This window comes from Protopterus annectens, chromosome 1.part0 (genome assembly GCF_019279795.1).
Source record: "Protopterus annectens isolate FY-2018-M chromosome 1.part0, PAN1.0, whole genome shotgun sequence".
Classification (NCBI taxonomy): Eukaryota; Metazoa; Chordata; order Ceratodontiformes; family Protopteridae; genus Protopterus; species Protopterus annectens.
This window is the reverse complement of record NC_056725.1, coordinates 1,899,417,758-1,899,437,686: the sequence shown is the minus strand read 5'-3', so window position 1 is coordinate 1,899,437,686 and position 19,929 is coordinate 1,899,417,758.

Below are 19,929 nucleotides of genomic sequence, written 5' to 3'. Positions count from 1 at the left end.
GCCGTGGAGACCTTTTGCTTAGGGCACCAGTTGACTTAAAACCGCTCCTCCCTCAAAATGTAACATCTGTCAGAGGTGTTCGGAGGAACACTGTTACACCTGCTGTAGAAATAACCAGAAATCCTGGCAAGTTAACAGATGTGCTTACCACTTGATCTGCTCATAGGGGTGTGCTGTCTATATTGTAATTATCTTGTGGGTGTTGATACTTTATGCATTATACCAATACCACACTTGGATTTAATGATTGTCCACAATTTGCAGTCCTCCACAAAACTGGTTAGAGAAAGGATGTGTAAGTCAGTTTTGATGTCTGAGACTTAAATAATGGACTGGAAAGGGCTTAGCACAGAGCCTGGTCATTGGACTCTAGATATAGGTGATTTAACACACAGCAAAATATTTATCAGTCACGTATGTGATCCAGTTGTCTACACACTTGGTGACATAGGTGTTTATGGCCACTTGAGACAGTTTCTCTGTAATACCTGACTGTGGATTTATGTTAAATATCATGGCCAGATCAAGTTACACAGGATAATAGTGTCATTCTGCATGCCCTTGACAATGTTCTTGAAGACAATGAACAGATGTAATAGACATGATATAGCCTGAACGTATCAAACATGGGTTTAGTACACAGTCGGGATATTACCTGTGTCCTATTAGAGAAGGTCCATGATGACTTCTTGGCCTATCTGACAGACGAGGAGAGTCAGGATGGGTCTATAACTCCATGCATTAGGTGATGGTTACCCTGAGTGAGAAGAATGCATGTTGCTGTACACCCTTCAATGGGAACATAGGATGTCTGAAGGCTTTGTTGAAGTATGGATCCAAATGTGACTGGTAGGTCAGGTTTTAAGTCACACTACAGGCAACCTGTGATGTTGATAGGGCTTACTGATTTTGTGTTGTTAGCCGTAAAGAGCAAGCAGATGAGCTGCCCTCCTAAGAATAAAAAATGAGTAATGTTTGCATGTATACTTTGGCTGATGGCCAGTGGTGATAGGGGGGTGACATGTGAGACAAACTGTCAGCTAGAAGATTCTCTATGTCCTCTGGGTGGGTATGTCTGCTGGCATCCACGCACAGATCTGTGCTTAGTTGTGTATTTCACTTAGCATTTCATATGTATTGGAATAAATAATTTGTGAAAAGACCTCCAAATACAACCTTAGTCATTCATCACATTCCACACTCTGTTGCTATGCACTGTAGCCATTCTTGCATCACTTGCACAACATATGCCTATATGTGTTTCATGGGCAAGCTGTGTTTTAGCGGCCTGATGATATATGAGGATACATTAGATATCAGTTGTTTGTGGCTCATGCAGAACATTTCCTGACCCAAATGCTAACAGTCATACAATGGTGCTACTAACCACCTCAATAATCCTTTGGTATAGCAATAGAACTACACATACAATGAATTTCACAAGGCTGCAGTTGCACAAAAACATGTGCTACATTGGTTGTGTATATCAAAGCATAACAACATGTGTATGAGACAAGACATATTTGACCATGTAATCAATATTAATTGATATTGATGCCTGTCACAGAACATTTAATGATGGTAGGTAGACACATCTGAAAGTGTCACCATGACAGCGAAATGTGAACTGTGTAGATGGTTGATCTGATCCATTACAACAACATATTTCCTAATATATAAACAATATGCATAAAAGTGTATCATGCCATGTCAACAGTTCTGAGCAGGCTTATTACTGTGGCTGTTATAGAAGGAGAATGTATTGCAATGGCATCAATGTCCATAAATACATTAGTGCACATCAGAGATTGTAAGACCCTCTTGTAGCTATACTGTACAGCCACACCTCACTATAGCACATGTCAATGACAGCAACATTGACATATGAACCATTTATAGGGTGCTAGGACATGAGTAGGTTAATGGCCAACATCACATGAACTCCTAGCCATTATTATACCATGTAGAAAAATCCCTATACCTATATTATGGAAGAGAATAAGACTATTGTGTGTATGTGTATACTTGTTGAATTGCATTACATCTTGCCACTGTCCATAGGGGCCAAGTACACCACATCATGACAGAATTAGCAGTCACACATGCAATGGTATTGAGATGGCTTGCAGAGGTTCATGGAAGCACTCTGCTTCATGATGTGTGCATGCATATTTGACATGAGGACATCCTCCACACTTCTGCAGGAAGGATGTCATGTGGCCAGAGGAAAAAGGAAAATGGTGGATGAATGAGGCTATGTGAAACATTTTCCTAGTGATGACATCAGCAGTATCTGGTGAGAAGATGGTAATAGATAGTAATAGCAGTGTCCCGCATGCTGCTGTAAAATGCTCTCTCGACCATCAACCAGGTGAACAGAGACACACAACTGACATTAGTGAGAATAGAAACCATACAAAACTATTTATAAAGGACAGTACTTAATGCAATTGCCATGGCTGAAGTCTGGATTTCATAATGTTCGACAACACTTTACAGTTGATGACATAAGCAGTGTTGGTGAGAAGAAGATGGTAATAGCAGTGTCTCACATGCTGGTATAAAATGCTCTCTTGAATGTCAACTAAGTGAACATACAGACATACCAATTGACTACAGTGAAAATAGAACCCCTACCAACCTATGTACAAAGCACTGTACTTAATGCAAGTGCCATGGCACAAGTTTGACTTTTACAATGTTGCAGGACAATTCTTCATGGATGATATCACCACTGGATGTTTGAGAGTAGATGTTGTGAGGCCTGCATTAAATGGATGTGTAGGCATGTACAACTGTCAAAATATTGGTATTCCATGGAATTGCACTGATGACCAAAGGATACACAGTAATGCTCTTCTGACTAGACAGACAGACACAAGTTAACTACGTTGAGATTATAACCCCTACCTAACTAGATACAATAGCAAGAGAACTCAGTACTTAATGCAAGTGCCATGTCATAACTCTGACTTGTACAATGCTGCAGGACAATTTTACAGTGGATGACATCATCACTGGATGTTTGAGAAGATGTCGAGAGGCCTGTATGAAACGGATGTGTAGGCATGTACAACTGACAAAATATTGTTACTCCATGGGATTTTTTGTTACTCCATGGTATTTTACTGATGACTGAAGGATACACAGTTATGTTCTTGTGACAAGATGGACAAACGCACACACTAGTTGACTACAGTGACATTAAAACTCCTACCTGGCTAGATACATCAGCTAGAGAACTCAGTACTTAATGTAAGTGCCAAGCCACAAGTTTGACTTTTACAATGCTGCAGGACAGTTTATAGTGGATGACATCACCACTGGATGTTTGAGAGTAGATGTAGATTAGCATAGATATTTCAAGAGAAATATTGATTAGAGAGTAGATATTTCAAGAGAAATATTGATGAGTAGATGGGTAATAGAAAGTTCACTCCAGGGATCACTCCAGTGGCTCTACTTGATAGAGGCACTGGGAAATAACATTGGGTGGCACGATACAAGGGCACTTCTAAGGGCTAGTCTTGTAAAGGCTCCAGGGCCATTAGCCTAGTACACACCTATTAACCTTTGAACCTATGCTGTTAGGCCTGCATTAAATGGGTGTGTAGGCATGTACAACTGACAAAATATTGTTACTCTGTGTGATTGCACTGATGACTGATGGATACATAGTTATGTTTTTCTGACTAGATAGACACACATGCATAGACTCACCAGTTGACTGCAGTGAGAGTAAAACACCTACCTAACTGGATACACCAGCTAGAGAACTCAATACTTAAGGCACGTGCTATGGCACAAGTATGACTTTTACAATGCTGCAGGACAATTTATAGTAGATTACATCATCCTTGGATGTTTGATTGAAGATGCTGGGATACCTGAAATGGATGGGTAGCCATGTATGACTGTCAAGATATTAGAGTTATGTATTTTATCAGCTTAATAAGTGTGCAAAGTATAGTATTTGCTGTTGTGTTTCTAATGTGCAGGTATAGTTTAAGGGACGGCTTTACAAACTATATGCAAACAGCTGTCCACATTACTGCAAGTAGTGGGAACTCTGAATGTGTATTGTCAGTTTAAAGATTTACGTGGTATATAAGTAAGGATTTTGTTATATATTTCTGTAGGGTAGTTAATATATTGGGTAACAAATAGAGAGACCAAGTTTCAAGTGCATGGGTGCAAGTAACACATGTCTACAGTGTAAGTATGTGTCCTGTCTTTAACAGTGCCTTCCCTTTGTTTGTGTTTTTACATCTACTTTCATAGGATAAAGACTAAATGACCATAAACAAAAGCAATTCATGCTATTGTGCATTTTCCATAGTGCACTGATGAGCAGCTGGTTTGCACAATTGATGGCAAAGTGATTGTACATGTGAGAGGCACATTTAAGGATTCCTATTTGAACCTGAGAAGTACTTATCCATACTGGCTATGGTAGACTTTGCTAACAGATATTATGGTGTTCTTAAATAGCTCATATAGGAAATGTGTCATAAATTGTCTAACCTTAAAAAAAGTATTTATACTGCTTTCCCTGTTTGCACATTTTTAAGCAATGAGCAATTTTGAGCCTCTGCTGCATTGATAATATTATGGCAGTTGTATTGCTGTGCTTACCTTGGTGCAAATATATTAATTGAAGACATGCAGCAGTCAGAACTGTGGATAGTACTGAGTCTCAGAAAGGCACCTGCAACTGCATTGAGAGATTTCTTTTTGAGACCAAGTGATATAGAATTTTAATCTAAGTGTATTTAATGTTTTTAAATATGTATTTATAATGCAGTGAAATAATTCTTCATTCTGCTTTCACTGTATGTTAACTGGTCTTGGCATGTTTAAGCAACCTTGTGTCACTCAGCACTGGTATGTGATGCCAAACTCTGAGCAAACATAGAAGACAAAAAGTGAAGGGCTTCATTGTTTTTTTTTTCACTTATGTGTGTAGTGTATGATTTTATTTTTGAACACATTAAAGTTGTTAAAATGAGATAGATAAGAAAGTGGTGAAATGGGGGAGCAAACAGGGGGAAGAACAAAAGGAAGTAGTGCAGGAATGTGCAGGAGGGAGGTAGGAAAGAACCATAGCTATCCACTTCATCAACAGTGTAAAATGAAAATATCTATAGAACATTGGCTGAATTTAGACCATCACCTCAACAAAGAGGGGTGACAACAATGCAATCATGTTGTATAGCTAATTGGACCAAATCAAGTGTGTTGAGCAGACACCTGTGTGAAGTGGAGAACTATATTTTGGGACAGGTGCTCATTTTTTTATTTTTTACTTCATTAAGAGAAGAATGTTGTGTAAGGGACATAGGTATTTCTGGGTCAGGTAAGTGGGGGTAAGTGAGGAAGTGGATGCAGACAAACAGGACAAACAAGAGAAGACACAGGGATGGTGAGTGACACAACAAGTTGGGGGACACCATGATTGGGAATAGAGAGGGGACATCAGATGCCCATGCCCATCAAACATGGGGAGAGTAAGAATATAGTCCTCACCTACAGGACTGTCATTACTGTCCCCTTACTCTGCTGGCTGTTGGAATACTTGATGTCTTTTTCTATGTACAATAAAAGAGAGCATCCTCTCCATCTGGCATAAGCATACACCAATGGTGCTGTGCATGACCCTATGCACCAAGCCTGGCAACTTCTGTTTGGTGACAAAATCCACGCCTCCACCACTCCTCCCAGAGGGTACCACAGCACAAGCTGCCAGAGTAGTTCTTCTTGATATGGAGGTCCCAGGTAGTGCAGGGGCAGCAGAGGCAGTACTTGTAGGTTGAGTCCCAGATGTGCTGGGTGTTGGTGAAGGAGCCAGTGGAGAGGGGGCAGGCTGAGCCATGGTGAATGGCCCACATCCCTGTGCTGTAAAGCATTTCGTAAGTTGTCAGAAATGGATGACATGGAAACGTGTTGACCACACATATAAAACTAAAAAATTGAGGTAAGAGTTAGGGTAAGGGAAAGAAGAGATAATTAGTACCATCATAGGTGACATACAATGCATTATCACAGTAATAAAGTGTTTATTTCTACTTTTACATCTAAGTATACTTAACAACTACAAACTATAACTAATGATTGCTCAAAGTAATCCTTGCAATGTGCATGTATTGCACATATGCTTGGTTATATTATACAGATTAAGTTAACAGCAGGGCACTTATGCCACTTCTGTTGAAATTATTATGCAATATGTTTAAATGATTTTACTATATGCTACTTGTATTTGAACTCACATCTGACTACAGTATTAGATTTGACTCTTACAGCTAGCTGGAACTACAGGCAGAAGCATGTGTGCTTGATTTTACAGTTATGATATGCATGCTTAATTTGCTACTATTGTATAGAAGAGCAGTACTTAAAATAATACTTATGTTGTGCTGCATACATACCCCTTGCTTCCCTCAGTCCCTCTAAATGCTCAGCATGGGCTTCCCTGTTCACCATTATCTGCTTTCTGGTTGTGGAATAAAAAGAAGGGAACAAGAGAAGAGCATTCAACATACCAGTCTTGCCTATATGCAGCTGCCTTTATAGTTTTAGTTTTCTTTATCTGTATACTTATACAACTGTGGGATGTCAGCAGTCCTAAACTCACCCAGCCACTGGTTGAGTGTATTCTGCTTGTACATTTTGAGGTCATTTAAATGGTGCTTGCACTGTTCTCCAATGCATGGAATGCCAATTGTACTGGAGACAGACTTGTCCAGAGTATTCCATGCCTCAGACTTGTACTGGTAGCCGGTATAGTCTCCCTGCAAGAGCCTTTGGCTATAGCACTTTATGAGGATTCCAATAAAGGTTCTAGACTCCTCAACACCCCACCTTTGCACTCTAAATTGGGCACTTATGTTTTACCTCAGACATGTCCAATCAGGGCAAGCAGGAACAGATAATAGTGCTTTCCCGCCAATTACTGTTATCATGTTTACTGCTAGTGTGTAATGCCAATCAAGTTTGCCCAACATTAATTGGATAGCAGCAGTGCCAAATAGAGAGGAATGCAGTTTTGGAAATAGGAGGGTTAATTTGACAGTTGGCATTAGCATATGGGATGGTTGCTGCTGTATCTATTAGGTGATGCAACTTTGCAGGCATGTACCGAGGGTATACATTTTATGACCCGACACCTTTTTGTGTGGCTTTATACACTGATAAAATTAATGTGTACAATGTGGAATTCAAACATATGCTTTAGAGACAAAGCATATTCTTCCACATAGGTGATTTTTCATTTTTACCATAGAAGATGTGCTTGTTGGACATGATTAGTATATATATATATATATATATATATATATATATATATATATATATATATATATATATATATATATATACACATAACATAGTGAGGGTTAACCATGTATGTGTATGACCTAACAAGGTCCGAGTTTATACATACATGTGTGTTTGTCTATCTTTCATGTCTGAAGGCAATCCAAGGCCAGAGAAGACAAAATTATAATTACGGAAACAGAATATTCTGTATACCTTCTGCCACACATATAATTCATGTGAGCTCCACTGCTATGCATTCTTATTTTTTATAATTATGTTAATTTGTATATTTTTTTAATTGAATTAACAAACATTAATAAAATAGGGGGCGTGCTAGATTAGAATCCTGGCGTATCTATATTGTGAGCATTAACCTATACCATTTGCCAGAGGAAAGGTTGGCCTATAAGTGTGGGGTTTTTTTTTACAATCATTACTGTACAGAGTGCTCATTATTTCTGTGCTGTTGTCCGCATGTATGATTTGGCAAAATTTTATACCAGATGCCCTTCCTGACGCAACCCTCTCCATTTATCTGGGCTTTGGAGCGGCACAAAGAAATGCACTGGCTTGTGCATCCCCAGTGGCTGGGTTACACTGGGCGTGACAAGGGTGGACAGGATTAAGAATAAGTATATTAGAGGGTCAGCCCAGGTTGGAAGGTTTGGAGACAAAGCCAAAGAGGCAAGATTACATTGGTTTGGACATGTGCTGAGGAGGGATGCAGAGTATACTGGGAAAAAGATGCTAAGGATGAAGTTGCCAGGTAACAGGAAAAGAGGAAGGCCTAAGATAAGGTTTATGGATGTAGTGAGAGAGGACATGCAGGTGGTTGGTGTGACAGAGTAAGATGCAGAGGACAGGAAAAAATGGAAACAGATGATCCTCTGTGGCGACCCCTAATGGGAGCAGCCGAAAGAAGAAGAAGACTTTACAGAGTGCTCATTGCAATCGAGACATAGTATGTTAAACCTGCTCATTAGTTATACATATACATTAAAGAGCCGAGTGTTTAAACATGTATGTGTGTGACATGACAGTTCAGAAAATAAATGTGTAATTGTAGAACCCTAATTCTACTGATACCAACAGTAACACATTTAATATTTCTCTGATACTCTGTGTATGCTCAATGCACCTGCTGTAGGTAGTTATTTCTATGTTTAATTATTGTTTTCATGCTAATTTTAATATGAAGTAAAATGGATCAACAGGAATAAAACTTTGGACTTTGCTGGATTAGAACCAAGGCTTACCTGTACTGCAACCCTATGCTTAGACATGCTGCCACAGGAACATATAAGGGTTAGCTGCAAATTTTCATATTCATTATTAAGTATGTGTGTTGACCACCGTGCAACTTCGTTTAGCACTTTTGTGCGGTGGCAAACCATAGAGGATACAATATATCCATGTTGAAATTGTCTACTGTCTGCTTCCTGTCTGCAGGTGTTGTAGTCCTAAAAGTGTTGGGGACAGTTGCTAACTGCCACACAATGCCACTTAGTGAGTTTGCAAGGTGTAAAGCAAAAGATGCAGCAATGTATCCTTTTCCTAATCGAGAATGTCTACTGCCTGTCTGCAGGTATTCTGTCTGCTTCATATGTGGGCCATTAGTCAAGGTCTGTGTGATGTTAAGCAATGAGCAAGTGCAATAAACAAAGTTCACTTTGTTTTATCCTTATGAGCAGTGTATTCTAGGTTGTATCCTTATGAGCAGTGTATTCTAGGTTTTATCCTTATGAGCAGTGTATTCTAGGTTGTATCCTTATGAGCAGTGTATTCTAGGTTGTATCCTTATGAGCAGTGTATTCTAGGTTGTATCCTTATGAGCAGTGTATTCTAGGTTGTATCCTTATGAGAAGTGTATTCTAGGTTTTATCCTTATGAGCAGTGTATTCTAGGTTGTATCCTTATGAGCAGTGTATTCTAGGTTTTATCCTTATGAGCAGTGTATTCTAGGTTGTATCCTTATGAGCAGTGTATTCTAGGTTGTATCCTTATGAGCAGTGTATTCTAGGTTGTATCCTTATGAGCAGTGTATTCTAGGTTGTATCCTTAAAAGACAAATGTGGGACTTGAATGATGATCTACAGATACTATACACTGTGTGGTTCTTGGTGTTAAGCCAGTGTGCTGCACACATGTGATACACAGGTGTAGTTTATGTAGCCTTTATCATAGTAGTACATTATAGAATATTTATTGGATTTATCTGTTTCCCCATGTTTGCACTATGCAGCATGCCTCGCAAATAGCAATGTCTTTTGGCTTTTCGCAGTTAGGGGTCGCCACAGCAGATCACTGGTCTGCAGATTGATAGTGGAGTTTTAGTGTGTCAAGTTGACAGGCTGGTGCCCAAACTTTGCAGAAGGCAAACACACACACGCACACACACACGCACACATGCACACACGCACACAGGAACACACACACACACACACACACACACACACACACACACACACACACACACACACACACACACACACACACACACACCTGCAGGTCTTTAAAGCTCACTCAGCCACAGGGAGGACATGCAGGCTCAGCACAGAAGGCAATCCAGATGAGAAGCAAACCAGAAAACCTCTTGCTGTGAGGCGACAATGCTAACCGCTGCACCACCACATGCCTCACAAATAGTGATATTAAAACAATTTTAATTATGAGGGAAAAAAACAGAATATTACAAAAGAAATTAAAGAATTTTACCAAAATCTGGATATGAACTGTCACACCAATGAAGATACAAAACACAGTAAGGGTGTCTTATCTCTCTGTGCCACAGAAATTACTTTGTAGCAGGATTAAAAATCAATGTGTATATAAGCAAGTCCCACATCATTGACAGTATTAACAAAACATATCACTCTGACCACTCTCAGTTGTTTGTACATGCATTCATTACATATTTAGTTGTGAGTGATCACACACTGTCATTTTGAGGGGGGGGGGGGCAAGTACCACTTGCAATTGTGTAGTCATCCCATTATTTCCATGGTTGACAATACAGTACACCATTCACTACTCCATACAATACTACACCGGTAAAAAAATTAAATACTCAGTGAAATTCTGGGCCTTTGTCTTTGTCTGAAAAGATTTGAAGCCTGCATAAACTAAAGCACTGCAGTTCATTCCCTGCTGGGTGAAGAAAACTATATTTGTTTATCTGTGACTGATTGGGCTGCTTTCTGACACCTGTTCCATTTTTTTCAATTTTAAGAAATCTGCTTGGCCTGGTGTTTTGTTCTATGTGCGAGGTAGACACAAATTATCTAGGCTGTACATTTTATATGTTTTTTTTTCCATTTCTTAAATTGTTTCTTGATCGATACTTAAATACTCAGTGACATTCTGGGCCTTTGTCTGAAAAGATTTGAAACCTGAATAAAATAAAGCACTGATGGGGATTTCATGCTGTGTTTCCCACCCATTATCCCCTTTGTTGATCTGCTTTTGGTGATTTTAAGCTGCCCACCCCTACTGTAAATTGACTTTAATAAGTTCCTCCCTTTCTACACTGCTTTTGATAGCCTCAATTATTTACTTACCTTTATTTGTGCTTATAAAGTGAATTTTGCCTGCCATTGCAGGTTCTGCTTGATCTGACTTCATTATCTAGCTGGCTGCTGGATAAAATAGTGTATTTTTACACTCTAGCAAATGACTGTTATAACATCAAAAGAGGAAAAGAGGTCAGTGGATTTTCCATCTAGTGCACTGGAATGTAGCCTAGTCTGTTTAGGTTGGGGAAACATCTGAGATTTCCAAATTTAGTTTTATTGGCTGAATGACTTACTAATTAGCTTACCTTGTTGTTTAGTGCCTTTATAAATTCTATACAATTGAGTGGCTGTTGGCTGATTTATTTAAGATGAAGTACTTTTATTGAATAATCTCACTTTTATAAGCTGTTTAAAGTACACTGCTGTATCTATATCTTTAAGTTTATTTGTGGTAGCATTTCATACTGTTTAAAATTTGTTTGTGGTAACATTTCACTCCAGACACTTCTTTACTGTGCTTTTACATTAGGAGGACTAGGATTATTTATCTAGTGGTCTATATGAGCTGGGAAATACACAAAAGGGCTCTAAGTATTTTTTTTGCAGTTCTCTGCACTTAATTTGCACTGCTCTAAAACCTAGATAGCATTGACCAGATACAGACCTGCTAAATCTAGACTGTTATTGATACACCTGAGCACTAAACTAGCACTCTTACATTAAAAAAAGGATCCCCTGCACCCCTGTGGCAGAAGAGTGCGGATCCAGCCTTTTCTGAGCTGGGGATTGCTGGAGGGAGGCTCACTGTGTGCTTTCCTATTGGTAGATTAATTTAAAGCAGTTTTAATTTTGTCTGTATTTAACCCTTGTGTTAGTGCGCTGCAGCACACAGTACAACAGGGGTTAGCAAAGCCCTGTATAGACATAAATGCCTTGAAACTCAAGTTTCTCCAGAAATCTGTCAGTGGAACCCACCCAAACTTCCCTATACCACTACAGGTGCACTAAGCAGTATTGTCACACTTATCATCCATGGCCTTCAATAGAACAAGCACCTTTGCTAGTCCTAGCACAAGAACTAGTCACACTAGCACAGTCCTGTCCCTAATAGTACATACAGTAAAAACCTACTCCAATGGATAGGCATTTTCCCATCATTTTACCAGCTGGCCAGATTGATATGGGCATCCTGAGGTAATGTAGTAATTGTCTCATGAATACTGGCAACCACTTACTCCTAAAATAAACAAATACTCTATGTGAGGAATGTAATTACACTACAAAATTGGAATCAATTCTCTCCATGTAACAACAAACTGGACATCAAACACTTCACCTTTCACAAATGAGGTCATGAAACATAAACCCATATGTGCAGAGGTATTCACTAGAAGCCTACCAAAAGATGAGAGACCTCCCAAATGTAAACCACTTGCACACACTGCTATGCAAATAGAAACCACTACATATAATAAAACATACACCAGTGTCTCAGCAAATAGCCCTTAAGGCAAAATCCCTCAAAACCTAAAGTCTTGGTCATAGGCAACTCCATAGTGAGGCACACAGATTTCCCTCTCATCAGGCTGGACAAGGAGAAGGTCACAGTCAGATGCCTGTCCATCAAATCACATGTTTACTCAAGTCACTCAACAACAAGTGCCGTTATGATTTTTGTCATAGTCCATATTGGGGTGAATAACTTGAGATGTACCTGTCTGAACTATATGAAGGGAGACATGACTGAACTCTCAGATTACATGTCCCATGCAGGTATGACCTTAGCTCTAAGCAGCATTCTACCTTCACCCAGGATGATGCCACAAAATAAACAAAAAATATTGACTTCAAGCAATTGGCTTAGCTTCTGGTGTCAGTCCAGGGAGATCCATCATCTGCCAGCCTGGGAAGACATGGTTGACAGGCCACACTACTTTTTTCAGAGATGGTCTACACCTGCCTCCTCTAAGCTTTCAGATACTGGCAAAAGCACTTGCCTCCCCTGTAGTGCCTTTTTTAGGCAATGTCAAGACAACAAAATTTCTGATGTAACAGACTCAGCGTTCTGCTGCTTAATGCTAGGAGTCTAAACATGAAACTGCATTCCCTGGAAGTACTCCTCACCTTGGAAGATGCTGACATCTGTGCAGTCACTAGGGAATAGTTCAAGACTGGGAAGAACACCCCGGCCGTGCAAGGCTACAATGCCTTCCACACATTCATACCTCAAAATGAGCATGAAAGAACCAAAGGTGGAGGTTTATCCATCTTCATTAAAGCCATGTACACCTCAAGACTGGTCAAACAGTATGACTCTCTTGAACTACTCCATGTCCAATTAACTATAGGCAAAATACCATACCACATCATTGCTAGCTATAGGTCCCTCACCATGAACCAAGAAAAGCACACTGCCTACCTGGACTTACTTGAGTCACTTGCCATACAGTCTTACACCTTGGTCATGGGAGATTTCAACTATCCCTCCATTGACTGGGTGACATACATGAGCACAAACATGCTTGCCCAGAAGTTCCTGGACTTTGTAAATACAAATTATCTGGAGCAGATAGTCTGCAGCACCACAACAAGCTCAAATGTTCTAGATATAGTACTCACCAAGATGGGGGTGGGTATCTGTATCCCCCCCCCCCAGTGTGATGGCTTCCTGGTAAGGTCAGACCATAAATCAATCTTGTTCAAAGTAACTATTGAACTCCCCTTTGTATTTTGGACAAGCAAGTCAGAAATCTTGTAAAGCCCTCTAAAGCTAATTACAAAGCTGAAATAGTATCCCTAACAAAGTATAATCATTAGGCATTCTTTATCTCCAAAATCTAAAAGGGAATGCCCAGTTTTGTGCCATACTGGTAGCAGATGGTACCACTCATACTATACTGGAGGAAATTTCTAACCTGCTTGCTGACAGATTTGGCTCAAACTTCATCCCCCTGTCCCCACCAGCTATACTCCAAGGCATACCTGACACTAGTCCTCTGCCTAGTATCTCTATTGATCAGGTCATATCTGCACTTTCCAAGGCCAAAAACATGACCTCTATTAAGCAATCTAAAACAGGACCTAAAGGACCCACTTGGCATTCTCTTTGGCCATAGTCTTAGAACTGACTTTGTTCCAGCAGAATGGAGAACAGCAACAGTAATAATCTCCTTGCACAAAGGAGGGCCATCAACTGACTTTGGGAACTATAGACCCATAAATCTAACCAGCCTCATCTGCAAGGCTATGGAAATAATCTTCATGGACCTTATCAACAAGGACAGAGGCAACCTTCATAATCGAGACTCAACCCAATTTGGCTTCATTAAGGGTTTATCATGCTTATTAAACCTACTGGACTTCTTTGAGAAAGTCACCAAAGCCCTGGATGAAGGTAGGGCAGTGCAGACTGCCTATCCTGACCTACCCAAGCCTTTTGACACAATCCCTCCACTCAGGTATCATTGATAAACACTGCCAGCTGGGGTTTAACCCTTACATCACTAGATGGGTAACCAATTGACTCACTGACAGAACACCTACTGTCAAAGTTGGTGACTCCACCCCTACCAGTAGACCTGTCACCAGTGGCATACCACAAGGATCTGTGCTGGGCTCTTTACTGTTTGGAATCTATTTCTTGGAAGTCCAGGCATAAGTAGGCAGTCTTTGGCTTACCAGGTTTGCTGATTATTGCAAATTGGGTGCAATCACTTAGTCCCCCAATGACGTTTACATATTACAGGAGTAGCTAACACTAACAAATGATTGGTGCCAAAGCTATGTTCTAAAACTAAAGAAAAACAAGTGCATTAGTATCCCCTTTGGCTAAGTAGAACTCTATTAATTACAATACTGACAGCACCCCATTAAGTTCAACCCAGTGGTGTGAGATCTGGGAACACAGGTAGATAGCAATCTGAGCTCCAACCAACAATTTTCCATAGTGGTAAGGAAAACCTTGTACTTTGTGCATCTCATAAGTAAAGGCATCACCTTCAGATCTAAGGATGTTATAACTTCACTGTACTTGACCCTCATAAGACCATTAATAGAGTACAATGCTCCCTTCTGCATGTACCTCACCAGACACCTGTAGCAGCTGGAGAGACCACAGAGGTTTCTCATCAAGAAAATACAGGGCCTCCAAACTATGACTTATGTGGATAGACTGAAACCCTGTCACTATACTCTGTATCACATGGGCTGCTGAGAGGTGACTTGTGCCTGGCCTACAGGGCAGTCTTTGACCCTGCCCTGATGGATATGCTGCACATCTGCAAGTCAAATGGCAGAGGAGTCACTGTCTCTAGGAATCTTAACCTAACCTGTGACATTAACATAACATGCTGGAGACACAGATATTTCTCTCAGAGATTGCAGCTACTTTGGAATAAACTTCCAGTTCAGAGCTCCATACTGACCCTATTCAAGTGCAACCTGGACAAATTGATAGAAGTCTGCACCTATATCTCTCATGAACAGGGATAGTCGGTGTTTATCATAGACTTGCTCTGAGAATTACATCCATCTAACCAAGGAAAATTGAGGTAACTCTGGAATAACGTGGCTAAGCTCATAATGGCTGTAGGCCTGCTATCCAAGTAACCTCCTATGAGTCTATGAATCTTCTACTCCTTTTTTTGGCCCAAAAATTAGTTTGTGTGTGAGTGTGATATAGTACAAACACAACTACCTTACACAACTACCTTACATCAAGTGCCATCTACTTCTTACATTAGTAAGTAACAGTATGCAAGGATATATCATTGATTTGTGTTCTTGCACATTTATTTTTCTATTCTTGGTTCAGCATGTACCTTGGATGTCCAGCAGTTACAAAACTTTTAATCTGGGGCTAACTCTGTCTGATGCTTGGAGTACACAGCCATTACATGGATAAGTAAAGGTTGTGAGCATTGCCTGGCATCTATGTTACTGTATGTATGTATGTATGTGCATAGGAGGAAGGTTTAGACCACTTAGGTGGTGCGTGTGTGTGCTATCCATCACCTCATAGCCAGTGCAAGGGTATATTGTGCACGCCTATGTATGCCTACACCCACAGTGGCTGCTGATTCCCCCTTTGACTCCTCAACTGTGGATGGCTGTGATGAACTTCCCCTTTGTGTTCATACTAAAACTGTATGCTTTGGATAATATTGTGAAGCATGGCACAGATGGTGAAAATTTCAGCACATGTACAGGGATTGTACTGCATGGCTCCCCAAGATGTATCCAGGCACCGGAACTGTGACTTCATCAGCCAAAACACATGCTCTATAATATTTCTTGTTTGAGCATGTGCCTCATTATAACATTCTTTAGCTGAGGTGTCTGCATTTCTGAAGGGTGTCATCAGCTATGGTTTGAGTACATACCCTGCATCTCCCCGTAAATGACTCTGTGAGATATTCCCCCAGAAAACATCTGATATAGTTGTGAGTTGTGCCAGATATGTGAGTCACGGTAACTGCCTGGTTTGCCAGCACACGCATTCAGTACGATTCTCTTAGCATTACACATGATCTGACAGTTAATGGAGTGGAAGCCCTTTCTATTTATGCATATCCTTCCCTCTTCCCCGGTGGTGCTTTGATTTCTACATGTGTACATCTATGGCATCCAGGACTTTATGGTAGTGTGCTACAGAGCAGAACACCTACATAATTGTGGCTCTGTACTAAGGTGTGCTGAGAAAATATAAGTAGTCACTGGCATGTTGTAGCATAGCATTCAGGAATTGATGGAGGATCCTGGAGGCTGATGGCTGTGACACCCTCAACATGTCCCCTGTTGGTCTCTTGAAGATTCCTGTAACTAAAATTCTAAGTGCTACACATACCTTAATCTCCACTGGTATTGGCTCCCCTCAGTTTGCCCTTGCTGTCAGTTGAGGACAACAGAAGTTACAGAGTTGTTACAGAGTTGTTGTAGTGTATTTCTATCCACCCTGTAGTGCTCTACAATCTCCACATCATGCAGACCATGGAAAGTTAAAAGCTAAACACCCTTCTCCTTTTTGGCTGAGGTTTATTAGCAGCAGCTGCAGCATAAACTTGGGCCTGTTGTACAAACTCTTGAATAAGAGCAACTGCAGCCCCTATCATAGTTTCTGTGTAAAGAGGTTTCCATGGCTCTATTCCAATAGATTTTGGAATTCACAGAGAAAAACCTACACTGAGTCTACACAGTTGCTTTATAGTTTGTTAAACAGCTCCTCCAGCCTGGACTGGTTGGTTAGCATACAGTTCAACTATATATGCTCTAATTAGCATGCCACTGTGTTTACTATGTTTGTGCAGCTCTACATGCTGTGTAGAGCCATTTACTGAACACAAAATGGCACACTACCATCTCTTAGCTGACTGCTTTATTGAATCCACACCATATTATTTATTGTCTGTTTTTTTTCTTGTACCTTTAATGATCAAATTTCAGAAATGTCAGCATGATACACTAAAACTGATTACTTAATTTTGATGCAAACTGAAACTCCCTATCATTCCTGTTTAGTCTATAATTATGGTATCCCTGATAGCATGGCACTGATAAGGAAACTCTTTCAAGACTAAACAATTTTCATACAAGTCTGTTATGAATAATTCTTTGTAAGTAGCTTTGTTATTTAGAGTTTTGGTGTTACACAACAGAACCTTCATCTTGTCTTTACCTTTAACTGGATTAGATCTACGAAGTGCATAACTGGTTCCAAAATATTTAATAAATCCAGCAATCGTAGTAAACGAATGTTATTACCAATGTATTAAGATGGTATTTTTCTGGTGCAAAGTCTCAGTTTACTAAACATTTCTTCACAAATAATTATTTAATTTAATCTCTCTGAAAGTAACAGGCATATAAATAAATTACCTAGAGATCTTGTTTTCTTTGATAACCATAGTGCTACCTTGTGAGGTGCTAGGAATGCAGCCACTGAAACCACTGAATTTAAATGTTTAACATACTCAGTCATGCCTTAAGAACCTTTTATGATGATATCAGCCAATAAAGGTGTCAGGGTCACCAATTCTTCCTAACATGTTTACATGGCTCTACTTCCTTTTAGATTGTACCAGTATCAGAAGATCCTGTTTAACATCACTTTCCTTGAAACTAAGACAGACTAATTTTATTTTTGTTTAATTTTAGACAAAAGATTCACAATGACTTTAACAAAGAATCTTTCAAAACTAAGCTTTTTTTTCATCCTTTTTAGCATGTCTTGAGTTACTTAATGTTAACAACTGTACATCAAAACCCTGTCAGAGAGTATTCATTCTCCAGTGTGGTATTTGTGCATGTTTCACCCATTATTTAAATCAACAGAATACTTGATAAGTCTCTTTTTCACAAATGACAAACAAAATAATGGAATTAATCTGCATTGCTTTACTAGATAAGTAGATCTGGAACAGGCAATTGTTTAGACCATGGGTTATTCTGTTTTAGTATTTAATCCTTATAAATGTAAATGGATTAAATACTGCATGGTTATATACCTTCTAATAATTTATTGATGTAATGCATTACTACTCTGAAAATGGCCTTGGGTACAAATGTATGAGTATTATGAAAATGATAGTGAAATAGTTGCTGGTGCATCTGATTGCTGCCTCTTTTGACTGTAAACACTTTTTCAGTACTCATATAATTGTTCTGCTCATGTATCGAAGACACATTCTTACAGTTTACAACAGCAATAAAATTCATCAGGTATCATATATTAACATCCTTGTGAAATATGAATTGCCTCTACTATGTGATGATGTAATAATGCATCATAAAGCACTACATCTCCTAACATGAGAAGTTTTAAAGCCAAGCTCAGTATGCATATATATCTCTGCAATGTTACTTGGCATTGCCTGCATATACCCCTACCTAATTTTATAGTTTCATCTGTGAAAATAGATAGCATTGTTACTTGTGCTTGTCTTTACATTGTGCCTTCTATGCCCCATTGAGCTTTATAATAATATGACTTTATTAAGTGTAATTCAACCCCTGGGTATCTTACTGACTGTTACAATAATTAAATAAATAAAATGAGCAAGGGCTTGTCAAATGACTAAATAATGTAAGCATAAGGAATTATAAAGAGAAGGTCAGCTCTATACATGCTTTATCATGTAGCATAGGGCATGCAACATAGGACACTTAAATAACCTTGCTGATGTGATACATATGAGCTTAGCATTTATCGTATTTATTTAGTTATCCTTATTATCTGCATCACCATATTAGGTACTAGATGTACTAATTATAAGATACATCTCTGGGGAAAACAGACATAAATCACTGAAATATCAAGCAGACACTTGGGTTAAATAAGATAATCTAATTAGAGACTGAAATGTGTACCATTTTTAACAAAATGTAAGCATCACGTACCCTAGGAAAAAGCACAGTGAAAAATCAGCCTTATTCTCAATAATGATATATAGCCTGAGGAAGTCATACTGTGGAATGCAAAAGTAAAAAAGTGGAATGTTAAAGATCTGCTTTCACTGTGAATATGTGCTTGTCTAATGCTAAGATGATTATACTGCAGACTAGAAGTTATGGCTGGTAACTATTACATGCCACTTGGTACGTGAATACCAGCTTTTCTTTCTTCACGTTACTTTTGGTCTACAGGAGTAAATGTGCACAAGACCCCATTATGAAGTTTAGGCAGCACAAGATGTTGTTCTTTGTGACCACCTGCCTGAATAACCCCTTTTAAATGTGCACTCAGTGAGTAATGTATGAACTTTCCATTTTACTATCCCTTACTTAAAGTTCATTGTCATATTTTGTTACTGCACTGAGACTCCTGCTGAGTTAAGAGCCATAATGCATGCCTAGTCATTCCTTATTTATTTGGGACATTTTATAATAAGAAGCTTCATAAACTTTCCATTGGTGATGTCACATTAGAAAATGCATCAGTCAGACGTTACTGCACATACACAGTATGCATCCATTAAAGTCTTTGGGTACATTTCATGTTTTCCCTGCATTAACGTCACTATATATAAAGATCACGCTTCATCATCAGTGGTATTAGCTTGTGGAAACAAGTTCACCAGGGTATATTTTTATCCAGGAGGAGACT